Source organism: Megascapheus bottae, chromosome 11, assembly GCF_031878675.1.
Source record: "Megascapheus bottae isolate mThoBot1 chromosome 11, mThoBot2.hap1, whole genome shotgun sequence".
Classification (NCBI taxonomy): Eukaryota; Metazoa; Chordata; class Mammalia; order Rodentia; family Geomyidae; genus Megascapheus; species Megascapheus bottae.
In genome coordinates, this window is record NC_143519.1 from 55,222,388 (window position 1) to 55,246,168 (window position 23,781).

Sequence of the window (23,781 nt, forward strand, 5' to 3'; positions counted from 1 at the left end):
CGCATTTTTATGTGATTTAAAATAAACAGCCAGAAGAGAGAGAAAAGAATTGAAATAGGGTGGTCTTCATTCTGAGGAAGTCTTGCATAGAGGTCAGGGTGGGCCTGGTCAGTGTATGTGTTTTAGGTGTTTAGGCAACTTGAGCTTAATGTAAGCCCAGCAAAACAGAGACAGTGTTTTGTCACACTATGTGATCCCTAAATTCTAACAACTACCCAGTTTATTTGCTAGCCAAACCAATGTGAATTCTTAGTACAGGTGTGTGTGTATGTGTACATACATATAAGTATATAAATGTATACATATAGATACTGCTTTTTACTGGTTATTTTAGAAATGATGTCTCATCAGTTTTTGTACTCTGGCTACCTTTGAACTTTGATTCTTCTGAATAGCTAGGATTGCAGGTGTGACCTGGCTATAGATGTGTTTTTATACACATCTTATAGACTTTTGATTTGCTGTAAGTAAAATTTTATTAAATATACATATATATTAAATTTGTATATATGCATATATAGCTACAGATATTTGGAGAGATTCATTTCAAAATAAACCTTCAATTTATATAAATCTTTAGTCTATGTGTCATATATAGCAAAAATAAAATATAATATAAATTATTTATTTTTTCTTACCATTAGTGAATTCTTTTGTTCTCTAGGGAGAAATTATTTTGCTCTTTATTTAGTTTTTCTGAATAAAGTTTTAAACTTTCTAAAGAAATAATCTTCACTGTATTTTTAGGTATATAAAATGTGGGCTATCACAGTCATTCAGCTTGCTTACAGGCTGACCCTTTACCATCTGAGGCATGCCTCCAGCCCTGCTTTTTACTGGTTATTTTAGAGATGAAGTCTCATCAACTTTTCTACTTCAACTAACTTTGAGCCTTGATTCTTCAAATAGCTAGGATTGCAAGTGTCACCTGGGTATAGATGTGTTTTTATACATCTCAGACTTCTGATTTTCTGTAAGTAAAATGTTAATAAATAATAAATAATGAAATCAAATGTAAGAAATAATCTAAATGACAGTATATGACATGTCGAGGGAGTAGAAGATCTAAGATGGTAATACTCCCCACACTGGCCTGCGGCATTGCCCCTGTGAAAATACACATCATCTACCTTTCTTGTCTTCCAGAAACGAAAACAATCTATAGGCTTACAGAGACCTATGAATAGCCAAAGAATCTTGAAGCTTACCATGTTCTAAACCTACTACAATGCCACAGTAACAAAACAGTGGGATACTGATAGAGGTGACATATAGACTCTCTTCTACTTACTATTAGGTTATATTACAGTAAAACTAAGGTAAGTTGGATCAAAAGTGTATTTAATACACCTAACCTGCTGGCTGTAACAGGAATGCTGTGGCATGGTCAATAGCCCTGACAAGATTGAAATGTGCAAGTTCTACTGATGGCCTATCACTTTCTTACCCTCCAAAGGTCAAGCATGCTAAGATGAACTGTCATTAAGGCAGGACCATCTGCAGTTAAATAGAATAGAATTTAACATGGAGAAAGGAGCCCATACATTTATGCTCAGTTTATTTTTTAGCATGGCGGCCAAGATCATTTGGTGGTGGAACAATGTTTTGTTTAGCAAATTGAGTTGAGACAACTTTAAATCCATACCACACCAGATTAAAAAATAAACTCAGTTGAAAGGTAAAGGTAAGAACTTACGTTATAAAATTCTCAGGAAAATAACTGTAGGTATAAATCATTATGGCTTTATATTAGGAGTTTCTTTAAAATGTCACCAAATGTACAAACATCTAAGGGAAAAAATTAGATTTGATCAACATTTTAAAATTTGTACATTAATAAAGACACTCAAGAAAACGAAAAGACAACTCACACAAGGGGAGAACTATTTGTCAACCATACACCTGCCAAAAACTAGTACCCAGACTACATATCTTTAGAATGGAAGTCTTACAACTCAAGAAGTGAGCTGCATTTTAAAATATACAAAGGATTTGAGTAGGTATTTCCCCAAAGAAGTTATGCTTATAAACACATGAAAAGAGTCCCAACCTCATTAGCAATCCACGTCAAAACCACAGTGAGATGGACTTCCCACATTCTAGTATAGAGATACAAGTACATAGTAGTACAATACAAGGATATTGGGAAGTTTAGAGAATGATAGTAAGAGTGTATGCAAAGGGACTGACAGGGCCATACATTGCTAGTGGAAATGTAAAATGGTGCCACTGGTATGGAAAACAATTTGATGCTCCTAAAAAGTTGAAGATCACCCTATGACCAATCAATTCAGTATACTAAGAAAATTGGAAACCTCTATGACCATATAAAGCTTTTTATCCTAATGTCTAAAGCAGCATTTACAATAGCTACAAACTGGAAATAACCCAACTATCAACAACAATGTGATATAGCCATACAGTGAAATATTCACCAATAACAAGGAGTTAAATGCTATCACATGTTGCAGAGTAGATTAATCTTATTATGCTTCTTGAAGTATAACAAAGTGCAATGCTACATCTTCTTTTACTTTATTTGAATGAAATGTTCAAAATGGGCCAATCCATACAGACATAAAGTAACAGCATTTTCCAGCGATTAAGGAGAAAAGAGAACCAAAAAGTTCTTGTTTTAGATAGTGGTGATTGCTGCACAATATTAGATATACTAAAAAAAATCACTTAGTTTTATGTTATGAAATATCTTTTTGTTATGTGAATTTTATTTCAATGAGAAACTTAACAGGCTATTTTGCATATCAAATTCAGATTCTGAGATCTAATTTTTTTTGACATTTAGCAATACTGTCTGAGAACCATTTTAGGCCATCAGAAAATAAAGCTTTTTCTTGCAATAATAATCAGTTTCGTTTTTTGTCCTCCATGTACTTTTAAATACCTAAGGAAAATACAATCATATGCTATTAAATAATACTTGGAGCATATAAGTTGATTTTTTCTTATTTAATTAAATATAGTTTAGATAATCTATCTTGACCCATATATAGTTGCTTTGGGGTTATAATTACACATGGTTATCAGTCATGATAATACCTGTCAAAAATACATACTTAATTCCCTACTGAGTATGCCTGTGGAAATGCATGCTATAATTACATGTTTTTAAAAGTTCAAAGACAAAATTTCTACAAGTTCCCTGAGAAATTAATAAAATAGCTATCCTAGCAGAGCACACCAACCTATCAAATCTAACATTAATTATAGAGAATGTTAGAAATAAAAACTTTCCTAGCATAGATAATTTAATAACTAATCGTAATTGCACTAGGTTTACAAAAAAAAGTAAGAGCAGAGGTGGGGAAAATCTTAATAGGGCCAAAAGTTTTCATATAAAATATTTGCTCAGGTCAAGGTGGTGTATCGCTTTCTGATGGTGTATTCTTATTGTATACTTAAAATTGGAAATGTGAGTGATTCTGGAATTTTTAAAGTTTATAACTGCCACCATGAAACAAATTAAGTTTAAATATTACCTGTGTTTCCATCAGCATCAAGATCTGAAATTGCATTGGAGCAAGCATAGTTTCATCTTACTGAAAACAAAATGACAGGAAGATGGAGTGCAAGCCAGCATAAAAAGTTAGGTCTCCTGTGGTGAGAGGCCAAGGATATCTCCTGGGTTGCCATCTGAATAATCTAGTTTGCAGGGTTCAGGCCACAGCTGGTGCTGTTTTGCTAGGCAGGGCTTGGATAGAATATAAAATGCTATGAGGATTAAATGAAGGTAAAGAAATGGAATTGCCTTTGAAGTCTTGGGAAGATTTGATTACTTTTCCACATAGTTGTAATACATATTTAATTGCAGACCAGAATTTTTTCTGGCTTAAAACTCTATTAGTTCCTTTGCAGAAACAAAAATATAAGCAAGGTAAGCATTTAACAACCCTCAAATGTTGTTTAAAAAGAAAATACAAATCAAACAGAATACCCCACCTATTGAGTCTTCCAGAAAAGACATTTTTTTTTGCACCAAGTAGTCACAAGCTAATGTAAAGAATTGCATAATATATTTTTATTAGCGCAAAATCTGTGCAAACACCTTATTTACTACAAGTCTCTCCTGTTTGTAAGTGGAAAACCTTTAGCCCTCAAATTGCTCTTGGTAACTTACAGTCTCTGGTGGTGTAGATCTGGTTTTGTTGCCCCTGTTCTGTGAATAATTAATACTGGACAAAGACTGGTGCCGTGGTCTGTCATAAAATAAGCTTCTATAGATGTGGATGCATGTATGTATTTTGAGTGTTTTTTTCTGGTAGATTTGACTATATTCATCTACCAATAAAAACCTTAATTATTGGAGCCTTATTAAAATTCTTGCCATGTGGAATGGTGCTCTATTTTCTTCACTTTTTTGCTCTTTTTCATACGTAGCAAGTTACTTCACTCAGTATCATAGATATTCAACTTACATTTCCAAAAAGCTATTAAGAATTACTTAGAATCTATATATCAGTTTGGAAAGAAGAGATTTCTTTAAGATAATTAAAATCATAACCTTAATTTTCCTTCTTAGGATAGTTATACTGTCTAAATACTTTGTAATCTCTGTATAAATCTCTGAAATTTTTGACATGTTTATTCCTAAGAAACTCATAACTCTTTTTCCCCCTTAGGCAAAATTTATTTCAAGGAGACTGCCACATAACCAACCCCTTCTTAACACAATAGCCAGGATACTAATGAAAGCATCTTTGGAAGAAGGGTTTAATAAGCATATTTTATTTAAATAAATCCTCCAGTAGGAAATGGAGATTAATTGCGACCCCGACAGCCAACACACGCAGCGCCCTGAAACTCGTAACTCTTAATAGTGTAAATGTTATGCATTTGTTGACTACACTTTCAATTGTGAGTTGTTTATAGAAATGAATTGACTTGGGGATGTTGATTACATGTCATCATATATTTATGTTATTTTTTTCTTGACAATTCATGCACTGAACCCTGTGAAAAGTGGCCTCTCCGAAAGCAATTGGTACCCAAAAAGCAAGGTAAAAGTGAATGCTTTTTAAGTTAAGTTTTATGTCAAAATTTGGGGTTGACTGAAAGGTGAAATGTCTTTAGTGAAGCTGGGCGGTATTGTGGGGAAAAGGAATCAAGCATTATGTTTAGCTTGAGAACTATGTTCTGCATCTTGATTGTGAGTTTTCCTTAGTGGTCTCGGCATCAGATACCTGTGGTTTCTCAGGGCCACTATACTACCTTTGCAATGGACCTGCTTATTTGCTTGTTTTTAATTTCCAAAGTTCTATTTTACCAACAAGGAAAAAAAGTAGACTAACGTAGATACAACTAGTAGCTAATTTCTTACATAATGCAACTTCTGACCAAAGTATTACCATTCACCATGTAAGCAATAAATTTGTTTTAGATGTGGTGAGTTTTTAAAAATTATCTTTAAGTAGTTGTACAAATTACCTTTAAATTGTCATGAAGAAGTTGTCATTCAACAAAGGAATTTATGAAGACCATGCATCTTAATCACTGCTTCTCCTTTGATTGTTCTCCCCATCCCCTCCCACCTCAGTTCTCTTAATTTTGTAAGATATACATTGAATGTTATGACTGCATTCTCCCCTCCCCCTCCCTCTCTTCATTCATCTTCCCCTACTTCCCTTTGGTCTTACTGCAGTACTTCGAGTCGTTGTTTCTTCGTGTTTATTTTATTCAGCTGTGCAAGGCTAACTCCCCTGAATGCTAATCCACTATATATAGTTGAATACCACCCTGAAGTGTTTTCTTACATATTTATAAATTATTTCTAGCTTCCACATAAGAGAGAAAGCATGTTTGTCTCTCTGAGCCTGACTTGCCTAACACTTACCATAATTTTTTCCGGATCCTTTCATTTCTTCGCAAATGATGTAGTGTTCTTCCAAATGCATTGTGTGTATATATACATTTTTGCATGTTTATTCTTGAGAAAAATTCCCTGTAAAAGTTTTGTTTTAATATCTTTGTCAGGCCTTAATAACTGGTACAGAAAATGAACTAAGATGTCTACATTCTTTTCCTGTTGTCTGAAATCTCTGTAAGGTTTGCATTCCTTTTTACTTAAACACTTATAAGAATCCCAGTGAGGGAAATTAGACTCAGAAAAGTCTTTGAAGAGATATCTGAAATTAATGACTCATTTAAAAAAATAGTATTAGCACTATGCAGACATTCTATTTTTTCTTGTGTAAGCTTTAGTAAGTTTTATTTTTTAAGGCATATGTCCAATTCATCTAAATGTATGGTCCTGTTAACTTTTCAATGCTTATAGACCTGGCACTGGTGATTTTCAGATTTTTTTAAAATTTCTTGGTCTTACAAATTATTAATTATGATATGGATTTTTTTCAGAGAAATTACTTTTTCATTTGGTTGATTTTTTTATTTTCTACAGTTATGGGGCTTGACCTTTGGGCCTGGGCGCTGTCCCTGAGCACTTCAGCTCAAGGCTAGTGTGTTATCACTTAGAGCCACAGGGCCACTTCTGGTTTTCTGGTGGTTAACTGGAAATAGGAGTCTATGGACTTTGCCTGGGCTGGTGTTAAACCTTGATCTTCAGATCTCAGCCTCCTGAGTACCTAGGATTACAGGCATAACTACTTGGTTGGATTTTTTGTTTTATTTTGCCAGTCCTGGACTTGAGCTCAGGGCCTGAGCACTGTCCTTGGACAGTGCTCTAGCTCAAGGCTAGAGCTCTACCACTTGAGCCTCAGCACTACTTCCAGCTTTTTTTCTATGTATGTGGTACCAAGGTTTTTTTTTTTTCTATGTATGTGGTACTGAGAAATCGAACCTGGGTGTTTGTGCATGCTAGGCAAGCACGCTACCGCTAGGCCAAACTCCCAGCCGGGTTGAATTTTTTACTTGATGTTTGTTTTTATTTACTTTTGCACTTTCCTTACGATTTTCTTCTTTCTCCTTTCTTTGCTTTTCTGTTTACCCTTGTTGAAGTGGAGACTTTCATGATTGATCTAGGACTTTCTTCTGTACTAATTTTAAAATACCCATATTTATTTGAAAATATGCACTTAATATGTTCATCTATATTTCTGCTAAGTACAAGTTTGGCTGTGTCACTAAGTCTGCATGTTATGCTTTCATTATCTCTCACTTCAGAATATTTTACATTTTCCATAGTGATTTATATGATCCCATATGTTATTTAGAACATTATTCCTTAGTTATCTTTTGTTATGGATTTCAAACTAAGCTATACTGTAACCAAAAATATAATGTGGATATCAATCTTTTTACCTTTGTTTACATTTACTGACAATATATCCAGCTAAGATCTATTTTAGTAAATTGGTTTCCTTAGGCTAGGGGAAAAAAACCTATCCTTTAATGAAAAGTTCAAGGCCCTGTATCAGCAGGTGTGCACACACTCTTACACACACACTCACACACACACACACACACACACACTTGGTGGGGACACAGTTGTTCTGCCATGTCTCTTTGGTGCTTTTTTCACCTTCTGTCTCTTCCTATTGCACAACTGTAAAATTGTATACTTATCATTTAAGCTAATCACTACTGACTGAGCAAACTACTAGCAGCTCCAATTGCTTTGATCCCATGGTGCCTTAAGCCAAATCCTCACAGCTTGAGCTGAGGATTGTTTCATATTGTTCATTTCTCTTTTTCTCTTGCTCTCATAATTGAATGACTTAAATCCTATCAAGTCATTCCATTTAGACTGATTTTTAAAAATATTTATTTATTTCCCAGTCCTGGGCCTTAAACTCAGGACCTGAACACTGTCCTTGGGCTTTCTCAAGGCCAGAGCTTTACCACTTGAGCCACTGCACCACTTTTGGATTTTTTTTCTGTGTATATGGTACTGAGAAATTGAACCCAGGCCCTTGGACATGTTAGGACTCTACCACTAGGCCAAACTCCCGGCCCATATTTAGACTGATTTTTTGTTGTTGTTTTTTCATATATTTTTATTGTAATTAATAGAAGGGTTACATTACATTCGCCAGATGGAAGGTGCATTACATCACATATATTGATACCCTTTCTCATGTCTTGGTCCCCATTTCCCTCCCCCCACCCCCATCCTCATCTTGTTTTCCCCCCTTCCCTATCCAATACACATATATCCAATATAACAGATAACAAAGTGAAATACTGTAACAATATGAGATAACCAAGGGACAGCAAAAGAGATGAGAGATAACATAGTACATTAAGGACAACAATCACTCATTATATGGCTTTTGTTTCTATATCCTAGAGGTCCTTTCATTTAGCATCATACTGTATGGCCTTATGTATCTAGGTTTTGCTCTATTGCAAATCTCTGCTAGGAGAGCCCAAGGTTTCTACTGATTATGGCAAATGAGGGAAACCACTGAGCCTAAGTTCCTTTGAGTCTGGCTTCTTCACTTAATATGATTTTTTCTAAGTCTTTCCATTTCCTTACAAATGGGGAGATGTCATTCTTTCTGACAGCAGCATAGAATTCCATTGTGTATAAATACCACATCTTGTTTATCCACTCATCAACTGAGGGACATCTGGGTTGGTTCCATATCTTTGCTATGGTAAATAATGCTGCAATGAACACCCTTGTGCTAGTGGATTTAGTATGCCCTTGTTTCTGGATGGTTAGGTAAATGCCAAGTAGTGGAATTGCTGGGTCATAGGGGAGTTCTATGTTTAGTCTTTTGAGGAACTGCCATACTGCTTTCCATAGTGGTTGAATGAGTTTGCACTCCCACCAGCAGTGTAGTAGTGATCCCTCCTGGCCACATCCCCTCCAGCATCTGTTGTTATTAGTTTTCTTGATCCTGGCCATTCTAACTGGAGTAAGGTGGAATCTTAGAGTTGTTTTGATTTGCATTTCTTTTATGACCAGAGGTATCGAGCATTTCTTCATGTTAGACTGATTTTTGAATGCTAATATATGATCGACTCTCTGAAAGCTATCAGTTTTATACATCAGTGATAACACGACTACGTGTTATCTTAAATTATCTTAACATGTCTTAAAGTGAACTATGGCACTTAATTATTCTTACAATATAAGTATGTCATATTGCTTTCCACCTTCTAGTTTTTTTAAGGCAAAATATACATCTTATTTATAACTGGATGTTGCCGTTTTCCTTCTAGATAGCAACTTGAACAAAATAGGAAAGCAATTTTCTTTCTGTGTGAGCATCCTGTTGGTTTTAAAATCATCCATAATCTTTACATTGGCCTAAACCTAATGTAAAGCTCCAAGTTCGCTTTATACCCAATTGCCTCAGAGAACTGTTCATAGAATTTTGGTGGTCGGCAAAGGAATCATTGGAATAAAAATATCACAGCTTCTGTACTTTGTACAGACGACTACTGAGCGGTGGATGAATTACTCTACTGAGCACATATTCTGAGCAATTAGGCCGTATGCCAACACCATTAAGACTCAAATGCCAAGTGCCTGTGGGGAGGGTTCTGTTACAGGATTTAGCAACCAACCCTTGGCTCCCTTACCAGAGGGTGGCACTCCAGGCTTCCTGATAGCCGTGCCAGGCTGGCAGAGACTCAGCAGCTGCTACCAGGCCCATCCTGGCTGGTAGATGTTCTCTGCAAAGCTGCCTGTCTCCACCCTCCTTGCCAATCTACCCTCCATCTGCCTGCCACTTTGAGCAGTGGGTACACCACGGCAGGCACCTTTCCAGTTGAGTCATGACACTCAGCTGACACATTGCATTCACCTCTCCTGGGTCTCCACCTCTCTCCTATCACCTTTTCTCTCGCTTGGCAACTTAAAAGAAAGAGTTGCCAATCTCTGTTTCATAACATTCAAGGCCTCCATTCAGAGGATTCTGGAGTAGCCTGGCACTCAGAGAGAATAGGCATGGGAATGGGGAGAGCCACTCAAGGCATTGTAGACATCCAGGAGTCTGTGGCCTGTGCCCAGAAAACCTAGGGAAACAAGGAGAGCCTTTATAACTCCACACATTTCATCAAGATGAACTGAAATCTGGCGTGTTTGATCCCCATTCCATGGCATCTACCCCTCCCCTCCCCCCACCTTGAAACCAGAGCAATGGAATGCCTTCACAATCTGACTTTTATCTAGAACTGGGACTCTTTTATTTGTTAGAGCTGAGCATTTGGTCCAATATCTTCTGATTTCTTTCTGTGGGAACTTGCCTCCGCACCACTTCCACTGCTCTCACGGAAGAAGCAGATGGAGAACTTGGCAAGGTTCAGAAGTCCAGGACTTGGACAGGTTGAGAGTTCCACTTGCCAGACTGAATTGCTTATAATTAAAAAGCTTCTCTTCCTCCTTTTTTTTTTGTTCTCCTGAACTTATCGGAGGCATCCACAGGATATTTAATCATGCACAGAAACAAATGTATCCATGTGACAAAAACCTGCATTTGACTGGCTCACCTCTGCTCATTGGCAGAGGTGAGTCATAAAGACTGATGAGTCTGAAGTTGGAAGCTCTTCCATGCAGACTTGATGCCACTTTGTTTTAAGGGTGATGGGTCCCAGTTAAAGCTTTGTGCAAGGTTGGGGATGGAGAAATGTCATCATTTTTTTTTCTTCTTCATTTCTTTCCTTCCTATCCTTAAGCTACACCTACAAGAAACACTCTGTGTAGTTTGGGTCTTGTGCGTGAAACTTATTGACACCAGATTGTTAACATTTATCTGCATTGAAAACAGAAAAGAAAATAACTCATTCATTGCAATGTTTTAATGAGACAAAAGCTAACATTTTGCTTCTGGGTTAAGGTGTGCTAATTGCCAGGTTTGGCTTACATTGAACACTTGGGAATAAGCTGAGGCACAGCCACTGGATGCCTTTTTCTCAAAGTAGCAGGAGCCCCAGGTTTGGTCAAAAAACGTGTGTTGTTTTTTTTTTTCATTAAGATATTCCAAAAGAGGTGAGCAGCTGAGATCTTTTTCCCTTCAGGAGCCTTTGCACAGTACATTGGTGATTTGAGAGATGGAAGAGTAAAAGAGCACTATCTCTGTGGAGATTAATGGCAGAAGCATAGATTACTGCTTCTATTCAGAGCTTAGTGGAGTGCAAACTTCCAGGATTGGGGAGATGTCACTTGTACTTTCCCCTTTAAGGGTGGCAAAGGCGTGGGCCTGTATTTTGCATCAGACTCTAACTCTGTGAGTGTGCATGTGCATGCGTGTGTGTTGATACTGGGGCTTGAACTCAGGGCTTCATAATTTCACATGTTCGTTTACTCAAGACTGATGTTCTTACTGCTTGAGCTACTCCTCACTTCTGATTTATTGGTGGTTAATTGGAGTCTCATGGACTTTCTATATAGTCTTCAGATTTCAGTCTCCCTGAATAGCTAGAATTAGCCTGAGCCACCAGCACTTGCCTCTGATTCCTAGATTTCCAACTCCATATTTGAATTCCATAAGGCGTGAAAGCTTACTTTTATAGCTAAGGACAACCATGTAAGAGTGAACACCAGAGACAGCAAAGGATAAGGAAAGAGGTTCCCTAAAGAAGACTTTTGGCGTCCATACTGTAGACCTCCTTACAGAAGATGAGACCATAACTCTGAGCCACACAAGCTCAGTCCCCCAGTCCCTTATCTTTGAGGAACCAGAGTCATCTGCTATCTTGGAGACACTGCCAGGCACTATCAGTCCCCACCAGCTCCCAATCATTTATGCCATTACTTTTTCAAGCAGTTTAACACAAGTGACTTTCCTCTTCACACTCATGCACAATGGAATTTAGTCACCCATTTTAATGAGGCAATTATATTTTAACTCTATTACATATAATTATGCACTCTCTTAAATTGTCTCAGCTGGAGTGCCTGGGTGTCGTTATCTCACTAGCATTCACTTGCTGGTCCTTGGGACTGAGGATAGCTGGGCCTGATAACACTGTTACTTTAGCTGCTTCTACTGAAACTTTGCAGGTGACTTAGCAGTGCCTGGAGGCAGGGGCATTCACAATTTCCTGGCCCATCCTGTAGAGCTCTTCACTGTTGTGTGGGTGGCCTAGATCTCTCTCATCTGCTTTGTTGTGCTGGTAGGATTGTTTATCTAAACCTCAGAGCTCTGTGGTAGTCAGGTAGTTTGGTGAGGGGGAGAAAAAAACTCAAACAACCCAGTACAATCACATGCATGCACACTGGTCTGATGTTTTTCTTTGTAGTCACATATATTTACATGTCTCAACTGCAGGAGGAAGAGGAGATTCCTGATATGCCTTCTGAGTTTTGCAGCTAAGTCGCAATGAAAACTTAAAAGATAGTTTTATGGGCACCAGTGGCTCATAGCTGTAGTCCTGGCTACGCAGAAAGCTGAAATCTGAAGTTAATTTAAAGCCAACTTGGGCAAGAAAGATGTGAGACTCTGTGCCTCTAATTAATCAGCAAAAAGCCAGAATTTATTAGAGCTGTGGCTCAAATAGTAGTGTCACTATTCTGTGAAAAAGCTGGGGGACAGTGCCAAGGTCCTAAGTTCAAATATTGATACTAGAACAAAGAGAATGAGAAAGAAGGGAAGTAAGGACAAAAGAAAGAAGAGAGATAGAAAGAAAGAAAGAAAGAAAGAAAGAAAGAAAGAAAGAAAGACCAAAAGAGTAATAACCTGGCAGGCTTAGCTGCCAAATGGTTTTTGTTTTTATAAAAACTGCTTTACCGGCTCTACCACCTGCATGTGGTCCCATCCTTAAGGACCTTATTGACTGTGGACATCATAAAGTGACATCATGAGGTGATGACCACCTGTGTGTGGTGTTTACCTTTAAAGCCCAGCCCCACTGAAGCTCAGAGTTGCTCTCTATCAGCCCAGAGTGGACAGTAGCTGCTACATTGCTATTAAAATGACTCCTAGCTTGGTTCACTGAGCTAGTGACTCTATTGATGGGGGATTCAGGGCCCCCAAAGTGGCTGGGATGTTACAGAAAGAGACAGAGGGAGGGAGGAAGGTAGAGAGTGAGGAAGGAAGGAAGGAAGGAGGGAGGGAGGGAGGGAGGGAAGGAAGGAAGGAAGGAAGGAAGGAAGGAAGGAAGGAAGGAAGGAAGGAAGGAAGGAAGGAAGGACGATATATGGAATTAGGGATATTGTGCTCTCACCAAGCACAATACCTTTCATTTCTAATTTGCCTCTGAGATAATGTTATGAGTTCTTACTGGTCTTATTTTTAGAAATAAAGAAGCAGAGTTAGAAACAAGTGGTCCATCTTACTGACAGAAGATTGACTGAACCCCAGGTCTTCTGTCACTGAATCCATTCTTTTTCACTGCCTCTCCCAGCCTTACTGTCCTACGCCTCCTAGTAGGTATGTGTTCATTTTTCTTTTCAATGTTATTTAACTTAATCCATCTTATTATTCTAAAAAGAAAAGGAAATCCATTTGTGCCTCTAGAGGTAGTTTAGAGCCATTAGTCAGAATCACCCAACCAAGTTCACTGTCAACTTTGCTTTAAAAGGAACAGCTGAAGAATTAATTGTGAAAAGCTTATTTGGAATGGAAAAGGCTTAAGATCACAGCCCTTTATTCCTTGGAATCAAGTTTTAATCACTGAAACGTATAATAACAAGTGAAGCATGTAGTTACAGAGCTCTTTATTGCTGGGAGATTTCTCAAAAGTGCTTCTCCCGCTTCGTTGCCTTCCTGCTACAAGACCTCACTCCATCGTATTAATCGGTTTCTTTAATGTTCCCTTTCATTAAAAGAACAACTCAAGGTCTCTTAAGCTGTTCCTGATGGCAAATGTAGTGACAGACCAAACCCCTGCAGGCACAGGTGAAGCTCTACCATGTGCCAGCCAAGCCAGCTGGAAGACCTGACAGTGTCTGGGGTCTCACAAGGCTGATGATCAGAACTGATGGATACCCAGCAATGCCCAGCCCGTCTTCTCTGCAGGCCACTCACTGGAGGACACATCCAGCCACCCCCGGCTTAGTTCAGTACCTGGAGGTACTGAAATGCAGTTGCCCACTTGACTAGCCCTTCATCATCTCCAGGCATTCCTTTGTGCTCCATCTTCATGTCAGAAAAGGTTATCCAGGTGTATGTCTCAAAAGCAGTGAAGGTAAAATGTGGGGTTGCCAGTGCACAGACCCTCTTTGGACACCCCAGAGAAGTCCTGCCTTACTGCCCAGACCTGTCATTCATTTGTCAGAGTGAGGTTTCAATGGGCTCTAGAGCCATGATGGAAGCACACAGGCCCCAAGGGTCAATGTTCTTCTAGAGAAATCCTATTTCCACCTCTCCCTGGGGTTAGTCCCCGAGAACATGTGCACGGAACCACCTTCTTGTCCTCTTGTCTGCCTGAAAATATAATGCAGACAGCCTATTCACCTTGTCAAGCTATTTTAAGCCTCCCTTAAAAACAGCAATCTGAGAACTAAATTGCATACATTGACTAAAACAGCATATGCACTCCTATGGTGACTTGAAATGTCTGTGGATCCTTTATATCCCACCCTCCTGCCTTAAAATCCACTCATTCATCCATGCAACTGTTTTCTGATGTCTACCTAGTACCTGGTGCTCTCAGGGTAAAAGCAGAAAGCCAGAGAGAGGTGAGGAGGGTGAAGCCTGGCACAGAGGAGAAATAAAATTTCCATCCATCATTCTCACACAGCCTCTGAAATCATACAGTGAGAAAACAGAGAAGCCACATTTTGATAGGTTAAATTTTGGAGTCTTTATTAAAAAGCTGATGAATGAATGATGGACTCCTATCTCAAAGACCAGCAATCCACAAATACACTTAACACTTTCGGGAAGCTGAGCCATAAACACCAGAAAGGAAAGAACAAACACAATACCAAAAAACTGGAGAGCTTTAGTGGGACGTCATGGTGACTGGGGGAGAGTCAGGAAAAAGGAGACAGAACACAAACATGGAGACAGACACTTGAAGATAAGTGAAATGGTGTAATGCTGCCTGAGCTGGTCCTGATAGGGTCAGGTGGTTGGGGTGGGGAGGAAAGGGTCACAGGAAACTCCCAGTCCCAGGCACTAGACTGACAGGTTTAATAACCTATCAGCCAGGTGCCTGTCCCTGCCTCCAGGAACTCAGACATACCCATAACCTGCCCATCCCCTGGGGGAGAGGGATGGTTCACCTACCCTCACCATGAAGACAAGATACCAAACCTTACTATCGACCAAGATAGCACTGGCCCCCGCTTCAAAATGAAGTCCCAAGGCCCTGGCCTCCTCCCCACATGACACCAGGAAGGCTTTGACTCTTCTTGACCAGACCAGGTGCTGCTTCCCAAAGCCAGCATGTGCCTGAAATACTAGGTCTATAAACATCTCATTGAGGGCTGGTGAGCAGACCCCATCTATTAGGGATAGAAAAATGGTGACTGAGGCACAGGTCAATATGATCAGGACTAATGACAGCACAAAACTTTTGTTCATATCGGGCCTTGGGGTTTCCAACACTAGGACATATACGCTTTACGAAAGGGAGCCCTCCCACTATCTTTCTCCTCCTTCAAGGAGAGGGAGGGGCATCTAATCAGAAGGGAGTCGAGGCCCCCAGGTACCTAAGCAAGGGACCCAGTCAGAAATGTCTCCTGCTGCATGTGGCTACCACTTAACCAATCAAACCAAAGACCCATAGGGACCTATATCTACTGGGCCCAGATAATCAGATTGCAGGTCCTCCACTCTGTCCCCCCCCCCCGCCCTGTCCATTCTGCTACTTTCCTTTGCTTTTCAATAAACTTGCCCTTCTCTCTAATTCTTTAGTTGGCAGTGAAAACTAAGTGGACCTTAGACTGTATCACCATGATTCACCCGTGCTTGTACTGGCTCTTGATACATCTTTCCTCACTCTTGCTGTTTAAAAATCTTGCATTGCTTCATCAGAATTTTTCTGTTTGCTTCTACTACTAATCCATTTGGTACCTACCCACCCAGGTCTGAGCCTCCAGAATACATTGTGCCTGCTTCACATTGTATTCCTTTTCATAGTTTACTCAATAAACATTCCTTGAGTCCTATTATACATAGGTATTTGTTGCAGCACCAGGTATTTGGTACCGCACTATGGATTCAATTCTAAACAAAACAGGTCAGGTGCCTGCCCTGAGAGGCTCACAAGACCTTATTTCCTCAACTCCCCATTGTTTGAGGGGAGGGCTGGTGTTGGGATTTACTCACTATGGAGTTCTTTGCAGAGACGCCAGCCCTGTTTAACAGTTGAAAGAGTTCTCTATAACACCTGAAACAGAATCAGCTGAATTGACACATCCCCAACCTATGTCTTGGCCTAGGGATTTTGCTCAGATTTCCCTTTTCCTGGCCTGAGAGTCCTGGACTTGACTCTTAAGTACAGTCCATATTACCACACACCTGAATCACCTTGATAAATCTTTACAAAATGGATAAAAAGACCTTGGGTTTTCTTGTTTCCTACTTAGGATCTAAAAACTTTTACAAACCACCCAAATTCTATAGATGTTGTTAGCCACTCCAATGACAGGACAGTCACTAGCTAGTGAAGACCTACCCCATCTGCCTCTCCCCAGTCCACCTACCATTTGATATCACCACTCCCTAATTGGACACTTCCTATGCCAGCCTCCCATGATAGGTCTGGTCTTTCTCTTGGTGTTTTTCGGACAAGACCAGGAGTGGCACAGTAAAGACCATAGATATTTCTATCTACTTCATGTTCTTCTTTCTTCTCCACCCTCCTTCCATTCAAATGCCAAGGATGGGGAAAATAGCAAATCTGTTTCTAAAGCAACCAAAGGAGATGGGTCTTCTCAGAGTGCAGATCACTTGGGATATTTACATGCACTTGCGTCTTGGAAAGAGACTTGGGCAGAGAAAGAAATAGCAATCCTTTGCGTTTTGAATATGATTTAAAGTCCCCTAATAAACCCTGACATATTCAGCTTTCATGCCCATTATACATTGTGCCTACTACCAAATGAAATGACTGGACACCATAATTCTCATTTATTAGAAGCTGCTCATTTGTTTCTCCCTCAGTGGTGGTCCTTTTTTAATTCAAATATGAGTAAGAAATTACCAGTAGCTTGATTGCATAGCAACTTTTGGATATGACAAAATCCATGCAATGGAAAGCCCATAGATAAAACAAGGGTGGATTAGAAAGAGAAGTGATTATCAAGGAGAAAAAGGGACTAAAAAAAATAAGAAAATGGACAGAAACTCTGTGTGTGTGTGTGGGGGGGGGTGGGTGTGCACACGTGCGTGCGCCAGACAACATACTAGAGAGCAAAGATGAGTGGAGGTAAACGAAAGTCTGCTTCTAAAATTCAACCAACCCAAAGAGGTACAAGAATTCATTCAAATTACCCAGAAAGAAGAAATGTAACTTAGGTGATATTAGGGAGATCATGTGAACCCCGTATTTCTCTCACCAAGGAGAAACCCAGGAAGTGATCTCCATGTGCTACATATAAAATTGCTTGTTGTAATCTTGGACAATGTACCCACCAGCCTACCAACCTCATCTTGAAAGTCTACCATTAAAGTTTCACTTTTGTTGCATTTCCTGTCTCCATGTCAGTCCTTTGAGTTTGGTCTGGTGAGTGTGTTTCTCACAGTTACATTACTGGAATTAGAATAATATATGTGTATATATGCAAAAAGTGAAATATGTGTAAATATGTATTATATACATATATTACACTAACATGTCACATATAACATGTGCCATATTATTGTATAATATATAGCATGTCTTTCTATACAAATGTAATGTATACATAAGGTATATTATTTATTGTATAATATATATGAAAGGTATATTATGTCATACATAATATATGTGATATATATGGTATCAGCTCTATTGTCTCTATTCACGTAGTCTTTGGAAACACTGGAAATGCTGCATGTGAAGGGCGTGGATGCCAATCATCTCATGCAGACCATTACCCTCAGCTTGTAAACTGACTGTGCATCTGGGGCCTTGAATTCTCAATGCTGATAGGAGGGCCTGCTGTGGGAAGCTCATTTCTCCTTTCCCCTCTTACTGCACAAACCCTAATAATCTGCCATGTTTTGACTGTTATCAAGACAATAGAAAGCATTTGGAAATTAACTAAAATGAATCCCAGAAATGTTCTGAAATAATCTCTTCTGAGATATTTCTACAAGATGTTTTCTAGGCAAAATTTTTGATCCACAAGAGTTTGAAAAACTCGACTATATTTAAAAAGCTAAAGAAAACAACCTCGAGAGAATAGTAGTATTAGCTCTTTTATTTTCGTGTTTGGCTTTGTTTCTAGGAAGCATGGCCATATGAGAGACGATGAGGGGGAGGATGAGTGAGAGGAAGAGGGAGGAAAGGGAGGGGAGGGGACAAGAGAAACAAAGTACAACGTCTGTGTTATGTGGAACTGTTATTTTAAGGAAGTTTATTCTGATCGATTTTATTCAAGGAATAAATCAACAAACACCCAGAAGCAATCTGCCCTTCTTTTTAAAAAAAATTCCAAATATAGACCTAATAAAAATAATAAGGTTACATCAGAAAACTTTCCAGTAAAACAGCTCTATCTTCTCTGATGGATTGTTAAACATTAGCCACTCTAGTTTTTTCAAAGACCTCTGCCTGTTAATGTTAACAAAGTCAATATTGAAACTGGTTACCTTTCTCTGGGAAAATAATGACGAGGGAAATAGGAGAAGATATAAAAAAATATGGTATGGCCCTATTATAAATATTTTAAAAATGGAGAATTGGAACTTAAAAAAAAACAACCCTATTCTGTAGGGCCATCTCCATCAGGGATAACTCTCTTTATGGTACAGAAGCTTTTGAATTTCATGCAAATATTGTGATTACTTTCCAGGCTATGTAAGTTTTATTTAGGGAGTCATTGCTTATGCATATGTGTTCTATTCTATTTCCAAAGTTTCAGGTCTTATATTGAGGTCCTTCATCCACTTTGTGTGTATGTGATCACAGGGTAAGAGATGGGGATCTGGTTTCAGTCTTCTACATGTGGACATCCAGTTGGACAAGTGCCATTTGTTAAGAAGCTGACTTTTCTTTTTTTAATGTATGTTTTCAGCTGTGGGCTTATTTCTGGATCTTCTGTTCTAGTCCATTGGTCTCTGTTTTTTTTTTTTGTTATTGTTGTTGCCAGTGCCACATTATTTACATTACTATGTCTCTGTGTTATAGCTTGAAGTTAGGTAATGTGGCCTTGAGCTTTGAAATCTTCGATATTGTTACAAAAAATGGAAAAGGAAAACCAAGAGAGTAATTAAAGGGATGTGTTTGATCAAGGTACCATGTTCATGTGGTAGAAATGGCAGAGAAAAATTCTTTGTTCAGTTAAATATATGATAATAAAAATTCTTAATATTGTACTATAGCCCAGCCATTATCCTCATGTTTAGTGTTGCATGCATTCAAGTAGCTTGTCTGATCTAGTTTTTAGTAACTCGAACTAAAGGAAATCTGCTACTTTCCTAGTGAAATCTTGTTTCTCAGAAAGTTTCTCAGATTCACATTGCTTTGTTTAATCTTCTACCTGATCTCATTTGATTTGGTCTCCATTGATTCCTATCTGTTCTACTTACTTATTTGCTTTTTCTTCAACATTCCTATTTTTCCCTATTGCTAGGGACAGGTAAGCAAACAAGTAAAACATACGCAAATTAATAATATAGCAGCATCATTAATTGCGCAATTCCACTGTCAATGGAATTAAGTATTTTGCATACATGATCTCATTTTTTAAGTAGCTACTAGTTGGCAGACACTTGAGCATGCAAAGTTAAATTGGACCCTAAAATTGCTATCCCAGAGCTCACAATGTGACGAGGAGAGAGAAGCATTTGACATGGGATATATATTGCATGAGACTATCTCCAAGTAAACGCCAGCATGTGGCCAAGGGAGGAAGCTAGAGCACTGAAGAGAAAGATGTAAGAACAGAAATCTGATAAAATAGAAAGAAGGGTAATATCCCAGAAGATGGAACTCTAAACTGGAACCTTAGAAACAATTAGTTGGGTTGGACAGGTGTGTGTGTGTGTGTGTGTGTGTGTGTGTGTGTGTGTGTGTGTGTGTGTGTGTGAAGGAGGAAAGCATGGCTATTCAGTAAACTACATGCACTTCATTCTTCCTAGACTGAAAAACATGGTCATTATTGAGAGAGAGACAGAGTCAGAAACCAGAAAACATTGTATTTCCTGTTGGAAAACTTGACCAGTGGCCAAGATGTAGGCAGGGGAGTAACATGGCTGCCATAGGGAAAACATAGAAATGGCAGCATCTGTCCTGTTGAAAGACAATGAGTGTTGGAATGCTAGGATTTGGTTAACTCTTCTTCATATCTTTAAGGGCCATCTGTTATCATTTGAATATGAAATTCACAGGCTCATATGTTAAGGGATATTCTCCAGCTGGTAGTGTTATTCTAAGAGGTGCAGGAACTAGTAGATTGTGTCTCGGCTAGAGGAAGTAGGTCACTGAGGGAGTGTCCCTGTGAGTTCTATTTTGCCATGCCTTTTTCCTATGCTGCTTTCTACCTTCTGACCACTCTGAGGAGAGCAACATTCTTTAACTCCCTCCCTTCTTTCACGGCCTTATGCCTCACTCTGGCCCAAAGACAACAAAGCTGGGCTACCAGAGTAGAACTTCTGGAGCCATGGGAAAAATATAAATCCATCCTCTTGTTTCAGGTATTTGTCACAGCAGCAACAAGTCGAATATAACATCTGTCTTCCTCATATCTAGGTACTCGAGAAGTTTCTCACCAACAGATGTTCTAAGTTATCTTGATTGTAAAAAGTGAGCAGAATCATTTGCTATAACAGTGTGATTATGTTAGATGATGCTTTCTTATTGAAAATTGTCTGTCAGTTCTGGAGGGAGATCAGTATCCTCCTAAGTGCATATAGGAGGGATATAAAAGAATTGCTGTTCAGCCAGGCATGGTGGCTCACGCCTGTAATTCTAGCTACTCAGGAGGCTGAGGTCTGAGGAGCATGGTTCAAAGTCAGCCTGTGCACTAAAGAACATGAAACTGTTATCTCCAGTTAACCACTAGAAAATAGGAAGTGGGGCTGAGGCTCAAGGGGTAGGGCAGTTGACTTGAGATGAAGGGGTCAGGGACAATGCCCAGTCCCAGAGTTCAAGCCTTATAACTGATATAAAAAAAAAACAATACAACAAAAAAACCCTGTCATTTATTGAGACTCCACTCTACAGATCCCAGGGCCATGATGTTATGACATCAATAAGATGGCAGTATGCCATCCTTCTGAGCATTGAGCAATCCCTACCCACCACATCATAGGAGATGATCCACTTATCAATATACTCCCATCTAGGAGATGAGGTTGCTCATATTTTCTTCCCAGGATGAGGGTAATAGAAGATAAAAGATGGTTAGTATTTGAGATCATTAGATATTGACTGCATATCCACCATGGTTGAGGTGACTTACATTGTGTTGTCAGGACAAGAATGGACCTCTCTGAAACTATGACCAGTCATGAGCATGCTGGAAGTTGTGTTCTATTCAGTAAAGGGAGTGTCCTTCTAAAGGAGCCTCCTTCTACAAGACATGCTTGGACAAAACAGGTCAATCAGCATTAACCTAAACTGGAGGCAGTGATAACTGGCAGCTGATGTGGAGTTTATCATCATTGGTCTAAAATGTGTCACATTTTCCTGTATGTTTTTTTTGAGAAATTTTAGTTTTAAATGTGAGTTTGCCAAATAACCTCTTTGGCAATGGGACAGACAGAATGATACAATGTTCAACTCTGCCTGAAGCTCCTCTTGGATTGATGGGACACTTAGAAGCTATGCGTGTTTTAGTCATTCGTGGAGAGATACAAAAATTATCTTAGACTTGTGGTAAAAGCAGTGAACTTTCTCTAGGTGACAACTGAGAAGTGGCTTAGCTGGGTGGTTTTGCCTTAGCATTCATCATATAGTTGTTTTTATCTGATAGCTCACTCATGTAGCTCATCTGTTGGCTGGGTTGTTGGTCTTGCCTATACGGGCCTCTCTACACGATTCTTGAGAATTCTTATCTTATGATGGGCTTCCCCACAAAAGAGCTTAATTCCAGTCTGGACCTCTTTGGGCTATGATGCAGGCAATCTGGAAGCTATTTTTCTCTGAATCATCATGGAGAAGCCTTAAATTGATCAATTATCTATAGATAAAGCAATCTCTATGTTCTCCTATTGGGCATGGATAAATGTGATCATTGGAGATCCAGGACTAATAGCACGTACCCTTCATTGTTACAAAATTTTGTATCCTAGTTTCTCATCAGATGAAATGGACTGATAAGCTGTTATTCAGGGTGATTGAGTCCTCAAGTTCAAGCAAGCAGGTGAGAAAAATTAAATTGAACTTATTTCCTATGGAAATTGGAAGTCTAGCCTCAGATAGAGCCTTCAGGCTCATCCAGGAACCCTTGAAGAGACCCTTTCAGATTTTAATATAGCTTAATTGAAGAAAAGTCTCTCCAGGGCTCTGCCCTGAACTTATCTTGAAAACCAGGTTTCTGATGTCAGAGGAAAGGATTCCGGGAAACTACTTGCATTTTCCCCCACTTCCATTTCATATCTGAGAATGGAACAATCAGGAATAAATATCATATTGCTCAAGAATCCAGTTATCAAACAATCCATACCAGATCCTACCTTAGATTAAATAAAATTGATAAATATTAAAAGTTATGGACTATGAAAAAGTCACAGTAAGGGACTGGGAGTTTGGTAGAGTGCTTGCCTAGCACGCATGAAGACCGGGTTCAATTCCTCGGTACCACATACATAGAAAAAAGCCAGAAGTGGTGCTGAGGCTCAAGTGGTAGAGCTCTGGCCTTGAGAAAGTCCGAGGACAATGCTCAGGCCCTGAGCTCAAGCCCAGGACTGGCCAAAAAAAAAAAAAAGTCACAGTATTTCCTAATCTGAAAGAAACTTTCTCTATGGCCAAGACATGAATAGGTTTATAACCGTGTAGGATCTTAGAGAGATCAATTACCTCTTGGTGCAGTCAAAATTTACTGTGATATTCTAGGAGAGTATCAGAAATTGAGTGACGGGAGATTCACATTTTTTTTTTACTTACAGATGTTTGAGTTCAAAATGGAGATTGTCATTGCTACCTTTTCCTCCCAGATACAACCCTCACACCAGCAAGCTTGCCTCTGTGAAGAAAAGAATTAGGTACAGTATCACATATTCCTAACTCTGAATATCTAACCAATTTTCCTTTGAACATGTAAAGTTATAGAAGTCCAGGTCATATGCAAATGTACAGATTATCCACCAGCATGTATGCCGTGCAAGTCCTAATAGAACTGTCTTTTGTATCTGAGGTGAATTAATTAATATAACAAATGAAAAGTTTACTATTTTGAGGTCAAGCATGCATATTAACTTGGGAGAAGCAAGAAAAAAGATTGTATAGTTTCACCAATACATTTTACTTTCAGTCAGCTTCATAAAACAGCCCACTTTAAGTTGGATATTTTATGTACAATCCAATACCTAGAGGAGGTCTGAAGACATTTCAACATGGAAAACTACAATCAAGTTAAAAAAACGTAAGTTTCAGGCAAAAATGTACCCTTTCACAATGGATGATAAGCTGTCTAATTTCCTCTTGTGTTTTATTCATATGGAAGAATATTATACAAGGAACCAGGCAGAGAGACAAAGAGAAGAGCTTGTCTTTCCTGTGTACAAAAGTCCATGCAAGAAAAGGCAAAAGGACTCTTAAGCACTGGGTACAGATGCCGGACTGTGAACCACACGGCTTTCTTTTCTTCTTGGAAAA

The 23,781-nt window shown here is 38.9% G+C and overlaps 1 long non-coding RNA gene across 1 annotated transcript; it reads left to right on the plus strand.

Moving 5' to 3' along the window:
* Positions 1-1,232: 1,232 nt before the first annotated feature.
* LOC150057100 (uncharacterized) lies at positions 1,233-23,162 on the plus strand. Its single transcript, XR_016537039.1, has 6 exons — positions 1,233-1,319; positions 4,979-5,015; positions 12,195-12,357; positions 13,162-13,295; positions 22,257-22,327; positions 23,073-23,162. It is a non-coding gene; the product is annotated as an uncharacterized LOC150057100 (long non-coding RNA).
* Positions 23,163-23,781: the final 619 nt, after the last annotated feature.